Raw genomic sequence first — 14,348 nt, 5'->3', positions numbered from 1 at the left:
AGAAAAGGGTGTTCAGGGAAATGCCTGATCTCCCTCCACATCCATTAGTGCGTCCACTAAGTCAATGACATACAACTGGGATGGAGGCAGCTCTGATCTCCTGCAGACAGCTATGCTACAAAATGGACTAGAAAGGCCCTGAAACAAGGGATCAAGTATCTAGCCAGCCTCCATCCCCACCGAGCATTTTCTGGCTTGGGCTGTTTTGGATACCAGAGGGTGAAATGCAGCTTTGTACTGATCCCCCAGCACTGATGAGACTGTCATCAGTGATGATGAGACTGTCTTTAAAGGCAATTCCACATGCAGCAGGCATTGATACTGTGGTAATATCTCACTCAGAGTACTAACAGCATCCTGCAGCCCTCACTAACCCCTTAGCAAAAAACTAGTTTTCAACCAGCAGAAGATTTTTGCACAAAGGGACAGGTCTAAGTTTAAATTCTGAAATTCTTATGATCATGGAAATAAGATTCTATGGACTGGAAGGGACTTTTAAAGATTATCTACTTCAAACCCCCCTGTAATGAGCAGAGACACCTTCCACTAGACCAGGTTGCTCCAAGCCTCATCCAACCTGGCCTTGAACACTTCTAGGGATGGGGCATGGGGAAGGTGGTAACAAAGCCTGCTGTTGTCAGGCTGAGCTGGTATAGGAAATGCACCCACCAGCCAGAGCTGTACCCTTTCTTTACTTGAGGTCTGCTGTGTGGTATAGGCAGGCAGCCACTGTAGGTCTCACAGACACTGGTAAACCCTCTGTTTGCTACTTTTGAGCCTACTCAAAATGCAGATTTAGACTGCAGAAGTGAAAATAAATGTATTCTTTCCAGAAGTAACTTCCAACTAGTCATAGACAGGCTCAAGTAAAAACGTGTATTGAAAGCAGCAGATAGATAGGACTATCTATCTATCTATCTGCTCAGAATTATTTATCCGCTTTGGGAGACCTTTCTGTATCAGAAAGTCTTCAGAGAGGTGGCACTATTAATGGGGCAGTACACATACCCTTCAACTTCCCAGCCCCAAAACTCTTTAGAAATCACCACAATCCACGTAACTATGGGATCTGGACTCCACGAATAAACCAGCAAGGAATCAGTAAAAGACACACAGACACAATCAGGAAACATGTAATCAAAAGGGACAGGCAGGGGAACAGAGACTGAATCCCACAGAGCCCAGATTCTTGCAATGGGTTCAGGGCTATGTAGGCAGGGAAACACAGGAGGTCTGTGACAGTCTCCCCTCACACTTGAACAAGGACTGGGGCTACAGCTTCAGGAGACCCAAGGATTGTGGCTCCAAATTCACCTGACAACATTCCATTTCATCAAAAGCTATTTATTGCCCATGTGCATTGTTCTCCTCCATACACATAAAGGATGGAAGCCTTTGAAAAAGCACAGGGAAATTCAGGGTGGGTAATAGCTCCTATTTTTGACACCACTAGAGAAACATATTTCTTTGTTGCTATTATTTGTTTTCCCTGAGTTGCAGCTGAGAGGGTGAAAACAGAAGACAATATCCCATCCGATGCCTGCCTGATAGAGCAACAGAGGTTGGCACTGCAGTAGTTCTGCTTTTGGGAGAGTATTGTTTTTCTTTCAGGAGAAAAAGAAGGGAAATGAGCAATCCCAGAAGGAAAGGGTCTGAATATTTGCTCAGGCTGTGCCATGAAGAAAAGAGATTGCTATTGTCAAAGGGTGTTTCATTGTTCTGGTCTTTCTGAGAAACCTTAAAATATATCCAAAAATGTACCAAGAACAGAAAACAGATCTGTTTCTTTGGCTATTTGTATCCTGGCTGGTGACAGAGAGACTATATCTTAGCAGTGTCAATTACCCTGGTTAACCCTTCTTCTTGCTAATACCATTTATTAAGAAACCAAAACACTTCATACACATTGGGGTGAGGATACAGAAGCCAACTCTTCCTCATGTGAATAGCCCCACTGCTTGCTGAGTTACTCGCCAAGTCAGGACTCCTCACCACTTAAAACAATAGCCTCCAGGTTAATCAATAGCAACAAATTGCTGCAATAACTGGCCAAACTCATTCTTTCATTGGTGCCACTCTCAAACACTGCCCACACTCTGCCTTCCCTGCCAGATTGCTTCAAGCACTAACTTCCAGCTAGAAGTCAACCTCCAAGATCAGTCAGAAAAGTCAATCAGACATAGGGGAGATGCAAGGGCACAAGGAGTTCCTTAAAGATCAGAAAATGGCTCTTAATGCAGGAAGTGGTGGGATTCACCACTCTTAGTATCCTTAGTGTGGCTATATTTCATGGCAGCAGCTGGAATCAGCCAGGGCTGTACCTCTAATCTCCCAGATAGAATCATAGAATCGTTAGGGTTGGAAAGGACCTTAAGATCATCTAGTTCCAACCCCCCTGCTGTGGGCAGAGACACCTTACACTAAATCATATCACCCAAGGCCTCGTCCAACCTGGTCTTGAACACTGCCAGGGATGGAGCATTCACAACCTCCCTGGGCAACCCATTCCAGTGCCTCACCACCCTAACAGGAAAGAATTTCCTTCTTACATCCAATCTAAACTTCCCCTCTTTAAGTTTTAACCCGTTACCCCTTGTCCTGTCACTACAGTTCCTAATGAAGAGTCCCTCTCCAGCATCCCTATAGCCCCCCTTCAGATACTGGAAGGCTGCTAGGAGGTCTCCACGCAGCCTTCTCTTCTCCAGGCTGAACAGCCCCAACTTCCTCAGCCTGTCTTCATACAGGAGGTGCTCCAGTCCCCTGATCATCCTCATGGCCCTTCTCTGGACTTGTTCCAACAGTTCCAGGTCCTTTCTATGTTAAGGACACCAGAACTGCACACAATACTCCAGGTGAGGTCTCACGAGAGCAGAGTAGAGGGGCAGGATCACCTCCTTTGACCTCCTGGTCACGCTCCTTTTGATGCAGCCCAGGATACGGTTGGCTTTCTGGGCTGCGAGCACACACTGCCTGCCCATGTTCATTTTCTCATCAACCAACACCCCCAAGTCCTTCTCCACAGGGCTGCTCTGAATCTCTTCTTTGCCCAACCTGTAGCTGTGCCTGGGATTGCTCCAACCCAGGTGTAGAACCTCACACTTGGCATGGTTAAACCTCATGAGGTTGGCATCAGCCCACCTCACTAGTGTGTCAAGGTCCCTCTAATCTCCCATCACCAAGAAGAACAGACAGAACAAACACAGATCATAGAATAGTTTGGGTTGGAAGGGACTTTTAAAGATTATCTAGTTCCAAACCCTCTGCCATGGGCAGGGACACCTTCCACTAGACCAGTGTTACTCCAAGCCCCATCCAACCTGGCCTTGAACACTGCCAGAAATGGGGCAGCCACAGTTTCTTTCAGCAACCTGTGCCAGTGTCTCACCACCTTCATAGTGAAGAATTTTTTCAGCTGAAAAGCCCCAAAGAGGAGCTTCCTGTGTCCAGATGCTGGAGAGATAGGCGTGAATAGGTCCAAATTTTCAGATCTGTAGGAGAGAGTAATACTGAGAGGCAGAAAAGGATTGTCTTCTGTCTCACAGGTCAAACCAGTGAAGATTCACCCTTAATTGCCAATACCCTGCAACAGGCATCTTAGTCTTAGACTTCAATGACTTAAATCAAGGGAAACCTTTAAAAAACACTTTCGCATTCACATTGTGATATCACACTGGCCAACCAACTTCCTTCTCATCCCCCAGCAGGCTTTTCTTACGCAGAACTAATCACCACCAACTCCAGCACACAGATGTCTAAGTGATGGGAAAATGCAGAGAAGGCTGGAGTGAACAAAAGGCACTTCACCCTGCTGGGGTCAGAATGCATATCTATATGGTAGATTGGACTCTTCACTAATCCAGCTCTGTTTCTAATGAGACTAGTTCCCATTACAGCAAAAGGAGATCCATGGCTTAATTTGCCAAGGGGACCATTGTCATGCAGCTTAGGGAAGGAAAATAATCTTATCAGTTTGAACTTGAACCCTGCCCTCCAATTATATGGACAATGTTAAAGAAAAGCAAGAAAAATGGATTGTCTAACACCAAGCAGTCAGCTTCCTGCAGCTGCTGATAGACCTTTACACACCAGCCTCTGGCTATACCATTGCCAATTTGCTCTAATTACTGTTTGTGCATGCTAACTCTGAACCAAATGGCACCAACTGTATTCACAGTGCAACTTATTGGCATAGCAGAGCCTCTACTCTTATAGTATAGCCAAACTGAAAGCCTGGGCTATCACCTAAAGACAAGCAAACCTAAAAGGTAGGAAGAATCTGAAAAATTTTTCACCCCTTCTTGCTGAACCTCTGTCTCTTCCCTCCCTATCCAATCCATCAGCTCCCCTTGGCTGCTATACAGAACTCTTCTGGGAGTTCTGCATCCCACACAATGCAGCTAAAACAAAGAACATTTTGGCAAATAACAGCCAGGCTTCATCTATTCTTTTTTCTATACAATTCATTCCATCAAAGTTGTTTAGCTGAACAAAAAGCAGTGCTATCCTTTATTGTGAGGCTAACAATAAACTAACATGTGAACACAGCGTGGGTCACAGATGTGGGCGCTTCATCATCAACTGTGGAGCCACTTCCCTGCTCCGCTCACTTTTATAAAGCTTTAACCTCTTTGAGCCAGAATTCAGATGAGCACATAAACCAGGGAGCAAACAGTGTTAATACAACAGAAGCAGCCCCTGTACAAAAGATACATGAAGAGACGGACATGCTTTGGAAACAGCCAGATCAACACCCTCAATTTCCGAGGGGTTACCACACAATAAAATTCTACAGAGAATCTAAACTGGACAAATCCCAGGGATTCTATTTTTCGTGAAATCACTTGCATCAGAGAATCTTTGTTTGTGCCTCTGAATAAACATACTTACTTTTTTTTCTCCTATGAGGGGAAAGAAACAAACAAAAATTTGGAGACGGAATATCTTCAAAAATCATTTTTAAAGCTCTCTTGGAATACATTCCAAGGACTGGCCCCAAATATGTAACTTAATTTTAAGTACTCGTATCCCAAGTAAAGTAACCCTCAAAGCATGAGTGCTCTGAAACAAAAAAAATATGCAAAATCAGACCCTTCTCACAACTGCACTTTATGGGCTTAGATCATACCTGAGTTTATTATCACATCCATACCTCACTCGTATTACGTATATAAAAAGAGGTGTAAAGTTGCTCTTTCCTAGCGCATTGGGTCTGGCTGTGATAGAGTTGGTTTTGGTTTTTTTTGTAGCGACTTGTATAGTGCTGTGCTTTGGATCTCTGACCAAAAGAGTAGTGATAACTTATTAATATTTTAGCTATTGCTGAACAGCGTTTGCACAGCATCAATGCTTTGTCTCTCACTCTACCCCCTAGTGAAATGATCGGGGGCTGCACAAGCAGTTAGGAGGGGACACAAGAAGGCAAATGACCCCAATTAACCAAATTGATATTCAATGACATATAACATCACTTTCAGCAATAAAACAGAGTAGAGTTGGATTTATGTAAATCAGCCATCTTACGCTGGGCGTCAGCCTACCTGTGGCAGGTGGTGAGTAGTTGCCTTTACATCACTTAGTTTATTTTCTTTTTTTTTTTCCACTTCTTTACTTATGAAAAGATTTCTACCTAGACCCATGATTTTTCTTGCTTTTATTCCAACTCAGGATAGGGAAGGCAAGCACAGGAAGGCTGTGTGGTGCTTAGCTGCCTGCAAGGGTTAACCCACCACACTTATTTAAGTGCATGTGACTTTGCAAATGCAATGTTCATTTTAATCTGTGCAGTCCATGTGCAGAATGCGACATCCATCTGTTAATTCAAATGCATTTCAGCACTGGAGAAGGAACTGTGTATTAAGTACAACACATTTCTTCTTGCCTATCACAGCTTGAGAGAATGAGTAAGGGGCTGCTTCTGGACAAAAAGGTAGATACTGAACAACCTCTGAAATACTGGGCAGTTAGAGCTCCTGATGCTGATCTCCCTGCCTTGAATCTCACCTATGCAATGCAGGTAACATTCCAGACTTTCCTTCCGGAAGTTTAAGTATATCTCTGGTTGTAGGACACTCACAACAAGCAGAATAGTTTAAATAACACAGGGTAAATAAGCATGTAGTGCCATAATGAACCAGATGAATTAAAACAAAAAACATTGTGAGGCAACTTTCGGGTGCACTGGACAACACAGGAGTCCTAAGGAGGTGGAAAATAGTATGTTCTCATTAAAAAGTAACTCATAATGTAAAACCCCAAATTGCTGCATTCAAGCAGTTAAAACTACCTTAATTTTAACACTTCTTAAATTCCAAATGTTCAGTTTGCAACCTTAATGCTGTTCTTTAAATGTTCCACACAACAGCTTAGCTTTGTCAAAAACAAAGTGAATGATTTCGTCCCATTGCATCTTATGGGCATTGCCATGGTCACAGCAGCACTGCACTTAGAGACTCCACACAGATAAGAGAGGTAAGGGATTCCCCAATGACTGAGGCCCAAAACTGAACGTAATTCAGCTACAGCAGCTCAAATCTACCACTTACTAGTCTAATTGCATTAAGTGTTTACACTCTTGGCCTAACACAGGTTCAAGGGAAAATGTGTGACCCAAAAGCTTTTGGAAAATACAGCAAACATGGGAAATGAATGCCAGGGATAGCACCAGCCATAAAGCAACCCTTATAACCACGCAGACAAGCAAGCAATAAAGGATCACAGCAGAGCCCACAGGTCCTAGGCACAGGATGCAAGTCACCCCAGCCCACAGCGTGATACAAAAATCACAAAGGAAGAACATAGCAGAAAATCCCCCCCACTGCTATGTTTGCTTTTATATTTATTTGTTGGAGTGAAAGCCCCTTTTAAATCCTCAAAGCTAATACAACACGTTGATAATATCATAGCACCAGAACCACAGGCATCTGATAGCAGATGAAAATAAAATAAGACAATCACACAGGGGGTCTCAGAGTAGGTGGTCTGAATGGCCCTTTTTTTGACAAGCAGCACCATCAGGTACGTAGTCTAATGAGGATTTAGGATAACTTACCTGAAAGCAGCCTTCTCGCACACTCTGACAATTCTGATGCTGTTATGGGCTGCTGGAGGAGTGAAAAGCATCCCTGCTGGCAACTAGCGCGCTTATACTACGTCAAAAGATGGGGCACAAAAGCACATAGTGAAGTTCTTTGATTGTAAATGGCTAATGAAACTTCTCATACTCTAGGGCTCTAGGCCTTGTTCTCTTAATGTAACACTTAAAAAAGGAAATGGAAATATCTTTTTTACCTCTTTCTTCCTCTGTTGTTAAGGATGTGGGATGCTTTGCCAGAAGGTGGATGTGGCCTCCGCTGCCCATCACAACTAAAGCGCTTCGACAACATCTACTGCAAATTCTTCAGCAAAATGCTACATCCATCTGTTAATTCAAATACACATCTGAAACCTGACCACTCAGAGAGTTTGATCAAACCGCAGTTCCCGCACACTGCTCCACCTTCATGCAAGGATCCAGATGGATTCAACAATGATTATTGTGCAGCATTCAAAGAGTCTTATCCAAGACATGTATTACTGTGCAACCCAGAACTGCCAAACCATCATTTCTCTGACGTAACAGGACACACAGTGGGTTCCAGGCAGCCAAGCATTAAGCATCCCAAAAAGAGAAAACATACATACTTTGTTTACTACAAATGAGCTCATATCCTTAGTTAATGAGCTAAGTCAGGCATATTTGGATCAGTCCAAACCCAGACTGAGAGAAACACAACTCACCATCTTCCCTCAGGCAAAAGGAGCAGCTAAGTAAATAAACAAGTAATAATAATAGGTAATCTAAGTAGTTCTCTTAAACATGTTCACAATTATTACTTTAATATTAGATTTAATCAGCAAGAATATGAGTTGGGATTAATTTATGTGCTGTTGCACATCCTGCAAAGCTCTTGGCAAGCCAGCAAAGTTGCCTCGCAGCTGTGCAGAATCTGGCCCTCGCCTCTCTCTTGGAAAGAGCACAAAAATCCCAGACAACAGCAATACTGGATCAGTGAGGCATAGCACTAGCAAGGACATAGGAACCTTATAGTATTGCACTAAACCAACCTGAGCAAAACCCGTCCTGAACTGCTTTGAGCAGCACATTGGGTTGATTCTTGCAGGCAGCCACATGCCTTTCAAGAGACAGAAACAGACTGAATCTAGGAGGGTCTTGGGTATCTGGATAAAAAGGAATGACAAGAACACAAAAAGAAAACAACAACAAAAAACAACCAAATCAAAAAAACACTGTGTAGTTGCTGCAAATGGTCCCCACAGGGACTGGGATTGCTGTCTTGGAATAGAAAGTAGAAAGTTAAATCTATGCATCAGTGGATCAGTTTCTGGGCCACGGCAATTAGTAGATACTATATCAACACCGCCAATCATCGCAGAGATGCTGGGATCCCTGAGGTCTCTGCTCTTGCTGACAGCTCTGATGGCTATAACAGTAGCTTTCCACACGGCTCAAGCCAGATGCAGACATATGGCTCTTGAGGCTGAAGTTGTTGCCTACATGAAGTTTCACACAGACCCCTCGGAAGACAACCTGGTACACAGAGCAACCCCATCCATCCATCCCTGACAATGCCTCCTGTCTCTACAGGCCTGCAGCACCTTGGTCACAGCCCAGGACAACAAACAGAGGGAGATGGAAACATGTGCTTCTCTTCCTGAAGCTCACTTTGGTCCCCTCAGCTGTCAGTGAAAGCAAATGTTGAATATTTGAAGAGTCAGGAAGTGCCAAGTTCTCCCTCACAGCATTATCATAACTGCTGGGAAATCCATGGTGTTTTCTGGGGCAGGCCTCAGGACAGGAATGCAGACACTTGCTACAGAGAAGATGGAATCTCCCTTTTTACAAGGGGTCACAAAAAAAGATGAGGGGTAATGGATACAAGTTACTCCTTGGAAGATTCTGATTGGAGACAAAAGCAAAATTTTTTGCCATGAGAACAATTAGCCATTGAAATAATCTCCCCAGGGAAGTGGTGGACTCCCCAACACTGGACACTTTTAAGATTCATCTGGAGAGGGTACTGAGACATCTAGTCTAGGTCATGCTTTGCCAAGAAAGTTTGGGCCAGATGATCCTCAGAGGTCCCCTCCAACCTAGGATTCTGTGATTCTATGATTATACTTTTACTTAATATGATATATTGATGCTCACAAAGCTGCATCCCTGCTGGCAAATTAACACCAAAATAGTCCCAGCTTCTGCACTGCTGCTTCCTTTCCTCCTCTCCCAACAGCAGAATGGTTACTTGACAGACACTTACACAACCCACCTATTTATTTCCTCCTCCAACACCTCTCAGCTCTCTCGGGTCTTTAGACTGCTTCCCACTGACAGACAGACATACCTGACTCAAAGCCGATGCACGTCCCCCTTGTTAGAACCACTCAGACACGGTGGCTAGATTCAGCCATCCCCTTCAGCTCCCCAGACCCATCCTCTATAGCTCACCAGGCAGCCACATCTCCACAACATTACCAGAAAGGACCAACAGTGCTTTTTAACTGGCTTTGGATTTTGTCACCTCTGCAAAAGCAAAACTCCACCCCAGCACAGACCTCCCCTAGTAACCCAAACTTCAGCTCACCACACAGCTGTGATGGATGAGTTGGCAGATATGACCTCCACCTGAGGAGGAAAACATTGCCTGGGGCAAGGACCTCTTCAAGCAGCAACCTGAGGCCCATCCAACCTCATCACTGACTCCTCCACAAAGAGAAGGTATGGAGGTGGCCTGGGTTTGGTTCAGTCTTTAAAGGAAGTCTACAGCATATCTGTTTGCTCCTGGGGTCAAAAGCTCAAACTTCATTACTGAGTTACACCATGTCACTGGAAAAAAACTGCATCTGCCTCTCTTGAAAATCCCCCTTTCACAGGCTGCAGCTTTCAATACAGGGAAACCCCCCATCCCCCTTGACACCATCCACCCATTCAGGGCTGTTAACCATTCAGAAGCTGTTAGCATGTAGATTTTGGTGATAATTTGGTGAATGGAATTGTCAAACAAATTGCCTTTATTATGGACTGATTAAATGCAATCAGGGAGAAGTGCCTTTCCCCTCCCAACTCCAGCCCTCATCAACTCAAACAAACACACTGAGCCAATTAGCAGGGAGGTGGCAAAAGCAGCTTTCACTTGAAACCTGCCATTTTTTGAGAAAAGATAGAAAAAAGCGGCAAAACAAAACAAAAAAACTACTCGTGCTTTCATGCCAGGTAGAGCCTCCAGGGAGAGGTCCCAGAAGCTACCCAGAGCTCACCTGCAGGGTGTGAATGGAAATTATCAGTATTCTTCTGGCTCCATGCCGGATCAGCTCCCTTAAGCAAAGTGCTGCTCACATCCAGCTTGTGCCAAATACAGTGCAAAGAACATAAATATTAAAGCAGGCCCAGAGGGACGAGCACAACTGGAGCTGTTATTCCTACAGCTTTATGTCCTGCAGCTGGGTTCTTCTGTGTCAGAAAAGGTGAGAGATCCCATCAAAGCTCTTTCCATGCCTAAAACCCTAAATTTTTGGCTTAGGTCCCTGCAGTGGATTCTCTGATGTTTACAAACATTTGAGTTCTTAGCACAACCTTTCCTGCCCCATAGCAGTAGTGAAGGGGTGTGTCCCCATTAACATGAAACTCACAGCAATCACATAGGTCTGATGCCACTACCTTTCTGTTCAACATGCTTGAAATCAGCTAACAAATGAGAAAATTATTTAAGAGAATTGGAGCATGGCATCATAATCACATAAGCCTAATTACATGCAGGTATGCAGCTGGAAATTAAATGGTCACCTTGGCTGGCAGAGTAGAATTCAACATGTGTTTTCATGATTTAGCTTCAGGGGCAGGAACCCCATGGCTTGAGCTAGAGACAGCACACAGAATATGAGCAATAGCTGGTGACTAAGCTTTTGACTAGGCATTTTAAATAGTACCAAAGACTAATTCTGGCCCCATTTTCATTAACCTACTCCTTCTAAAGATCAAGCTCTGCACACTGCCATGGAACACTGCCTCTCAAACCCTACACAGAGGAGCTATCGCATAGCTTCTCTGGCAGGGCAAGGACATTGCTTTGTCTTGGGCTCCCACCACAAATAGACAAGGGCTAAAACAAAGGTGAATTTTTATCAACCAGCAAGAATTTTGGAGAGTTCATTGCTGGGACTCAGATTAAGATTAAGGGTTTATAGTTAAAGCACAGAGATTCAAAAGACCAGCTTCTTTCCCCACACCTCATCACAGTCTTCAAGTCACCTTGAACATAAGGGGTATGTGACACATCAAGACACTAGGTCCTAAGCCTTCAAACAGTCCTGAGCATAAGAACTGATCACAGAATGAGATTAGATCAAGAGCCCATACTACAAGCAACCACAGAGAAAAAGTCCAGGCCTTCTTAAGAAGTGGCTGCAAAGTGCCTGATAACTCCACTCTCTCTCCCCAAGGACCCCCTTCCTACTCTCTCATCCTCCTGCAAACATCAATGTTTAAAGAACTATTAAAGAAAACAACTTCAAAACTCTTCACATAGTTCAAATACTTCACTTAAAAGGAATTTTAATTCTTACATCTCAGATTGCACCAGTCCCCAGCAGGACATGCACTCATCATGTTAACACTGTGGCATTTGAGCTGTTCAGACAGGAGGGATGGAGACACAGTGTGAGACCATGTGCTCAGAAGCCTGGGAGCAGAGACAACAGGGATTCTCACTAGCTCTGCCTGGGCTTCCCCATGACCGACTCAGTTCACCACACTTCAGGAAACCTCCTCAGGGTGCCTTGTTATGGCCTATGTGAAAAAGAAATCTTCCTGCAGCCAGGAGACACATACTCTGGAAAGCCAGCCAGTGGGAAAGTACTGGCAGCAGTGGGAACTGGCTAGGTGTGCAATTCTGGATAAGTCTTTCAGCCAGTCCTACTGCATAGCTGCAGTGTGGAAGTTGGATCAGTGCTTCTTGTGATCTGATTAGAGCTCACTGGCCATTCCTAAGCTGTCTCTCTCCAGGGCTGGATCAATTCACTCTGCCTGGCCCACCATGAAAAGGCCATGACCTATTACTGACAGCAGCACCTCCCTGGTAGTGCCAAGATGAAGCAAGCTGAGAAGGCAGAGAAGCTTTGTTGCTAAACAAAGGTCTACAGGATTGAGTTTAAAAAAACCCAAACATTCTTCTCCAAAAAGCATCAGCTGTTTTCTCTAGACAGTACTGCTATTTGCAGCCTGGAAAAGCCCTTACATCCCAATGAGCTGTCCCATCTCCATGCAGCATGTAGGCAGCAGTGAAACTGCTACAGAAACCTCTAGGGGATCACAGCAAGCCTTGCATTCCTCAGCAGCAATAACCAATACAAATCCTTTCATCTCACTGGAATGCAGACAATTTATGTGTTGGATGCATCACCTCTAGGTGGGATGGTATATGGTAAAGCTATAAGGCTTCCCCAGAGATCTTCACCTGCTCAATTCCAGCCACACCAGAGAAGAACCCAGAACATCCTGAAGTGCAGAAAAAGTATATGTGGCCAGAAACCATTACAGTCAAAGGCTGTACAACAAACAAAAAGGTTACTCTCCTTCTATTCATCATGCCAGCTGATGATACAGGGGTGGCAGTAACAAACAAGATGCTCCTTCATGTAGGAAATGTTATCTAGACCACTGCTCTTTCAGAGGCACGTGGTGCATGCCCTTGAGGATTCGGAGGAGACAAATGGAATCTTTGCAAAACCTATAGGGGAAGCATAGTGTGTGATTTGGGAGATGCTTCATCTTGTGGCTATCCAGCTCCTGAACTTAACAAAACCATATTTGAGTTGCTACACAACTGGCTACACACTGGGTGCAGCTTTTTCCTGTAACAAACCATGTTTCCTGTCTTGCAAGGTACAGTCAGTCCAACCAGACCAGGGACATTTGTCAAGCCTGCTTTCAGGAAACATAGCTTGGATCTGGAAGAAGATTTCAACAGTTGTGAAAACTCATGGGAGGTTGTGCTGTTGGGATTACAGACCCTGCTTCAGAGTTCAGCCTTGCCATGCACATACACAAGGGTTTTAAGCCACCTCCCTTCTCCCAGAGTGTGACAGTACAGTCAGATGTTGCAGAAAATATGATTTTGTCATCAGCAACCTTCTTACTAATTTTTTTAAGAGGACAACATCTGCCCACCCCAACTGCCAGCATCACAAAGTTTATCAATTTATTTCCACTTCTCTGGCTATGTTGTATACACACAATACAAAGTACCCTTACTCTAGGACACTTGCACATTTTAATGCTTAGCAATCTGGGCTGGCTGATAGCCAGATTATAGATAAATTTTAGCTATATTTCAGAAGGACCAGTATTTTCCCTATTGAAGCTTTAGCTCCTGTCATATCTACTCCATTCACCCCTTCTGTATAAGGAGGAGAACAGAGAAAGCTCATTGCCAAAAAGAGATTAAAAAAAACACTAGAAACAAACAGGGCGATTCCTCAGCCCTTTCCATTCAGAGGCATATCTGCCTTGAATGGCAGTACCTGGGACTGATCTGTCTCCAAAGGAGACTGAATCACAAGCAAGCCAGACCCCTTCAATTTACATTAAGACTTTAGTCTACTGTATATACTCTCCCCCAGCTTCACCACAAGCTCCTCCTTTCTAACACAAATCTCTTGCGAGGAACACAGGCACTCCCAGGCACAGAGCAGCAGGGTTCTAACGTGTTGAATCCCAAGACCGGTGAGATTCAGCTCTTGCAAATGGCACTTTTTCATCAGCAAGCTATAATTGGAAACTCTTATCCACTACAAGAGTTTTGAAACACACCCCTAAAAAACATGCCAGGCTCGTTCTTCACACTAGTCTTAGACCCCAAATTAGAACTGATATCCCAAAAGCAAAGTGATTCTGACTAGGCATTTCCCAGCAAACTAATCAACCCTGATTAACAGTAAAATGAGATCTGTTACATTCTCTGAGCCACATGCATACGCACAGGAAAAAAAAAAACAACAACGAAACGAGAAACGTAATTTTAAAGTGACTTACACAGCTGTATGTAGTTACAAAACTTCTATGGCACTTCATACTTTCAAAGTGCTGTGTATTTACTTGCTTCACACAACTCAAAACAACTGCTGTAAACAGTTTGAGATTCAGAAATTATTTAGAAATAAGACACTTCTCCTGGCTTAAGTAAACAGGCTCAATATAATTAATTCTGTGTATGTAACATCTTTAGCTCAGCAGGCTTTTGCAACAATCAGAAGCCTTATGTTAAGAGGAGGGATCCCCTATAAAATAATTGGGT

General features: G+C 43.9%; 1 protein-coding gene across 3 annotated transcripts in view; it reads right to left on the bottom strand.

Moving 5' to 3' along the window:
• The window catches only part of EVA1A (eva-1 homolog A, regulator of programmed cell death), a 202,393-nt gene that overhangs the window by 187,411 nt on the left and 634 nt on the right, over positions 1-14,348 (bottom strand). The gene's annotated exons all lie outside the window — the stretch shown is intronic.

The sequence above is a fragment of the Pezoporus occidentalis genome, unplaced genomic scaffold (genome assembly GCF_034315485.1).
Source record: "Pezoporus occidentalis ecotype Australia unplaced genomic scaffold, CSIRO_AGI_Poc_V1 ctg57, whole genome shotgun sequence".
NCBI classification, from domain to species: Eukaryota; Metazoa; Chordata; class Aves; order Psittaciformes; family Psittacidae; genus Pezoporus; species Pezoporus occidentalis.
This window is presented reverse-complemented; position numbering and strand designations above follow the sequence as displayed.